This window comes from Arachis duranensis, chromosome 4, assembly GCF_000817695.3.
Source record: "Arachis duranensis cultivar V14167 chromosome 4, aradu.V14167.gnm2.J7QH, whole genome shotgun sequence".
NCBI lineage: Eukaryota > Viridiplantae > Streptophyta > Magnoliopsida > Fabales > Fabaceae > Arachis > Arachis duranensis.
Window position 1 is genome coordinate 71371252 of NC_029775.3, and position 865 is coordinate 71372116.

An 865-nucleotide genomic window follows, 5' to 3' on the forward strand; every position below is an offset into this window, starting at 1 on the left:
AGTATTTGCATACAGAAGGATGCCATTTGGCCTGTGCAATGCACCTGCAACCTTTCAGAGGTGCATGCTATCAATTTCTCTGATATGGTGGAAAAATTCCTGGAAGTCTTCATGGATGACTTTTCAGTATTTGGAGACTCATTCAGCTCCTGCCTTGGGATCGACCCTTACTCGCGTAAGGTTTATTACTTGGACGACCCAGTACACTTGCTGGTTAGTTGTGCGAAGTTGTGTTTATGCCATGGTATTGAACACCAAGTTTTTGGGTTCATCACCGGGGATTATTTGAGTTGTGAAAAGTATTGATCACAATTTCGTGCACCATGGATCAAGCTAAGGTAGAGGTAATTGAAAAATTACTACCACCTGCCAATGTTAAGGCAATCAAAAGCTTTCTGGGGCATGTAGGATTCTATAGGAGGTTTATAAAGGATTTTTCGAAAATTGCTAAACCTCTGAGCAACCTGCTAGCTGCTGACACGCCATTTATCTTTGATAAAGAGTGTCTGCAGGCATTTGAGACTCTGAAGGCTAAATTAGTCACAGCACCAATCATCTCTGCACCAAACTGGACATTGCCATTTGAACTAATGTGTGATGCCAGTGACCATGCCATTGGTGCAGTATTGGGATAAAGGCATGATAAGAAGCTGTCATCCAGAGTCTTTGAGCCGGGGCAGAAAGTTCTGCTATTTAATTCTAGGCTCAAATTATTCCCAGGGAAATTAAAATCACGGTGGAGAGGTCCATATGTGATTACAAGTGTATCACCATATGGATACGTAGAGCTTCAGGATAATGACTCTAACAAAAAATTCATCGTTAATGGACAGAGAGTCAAACATTATCTTGAAAGCAATTTTGA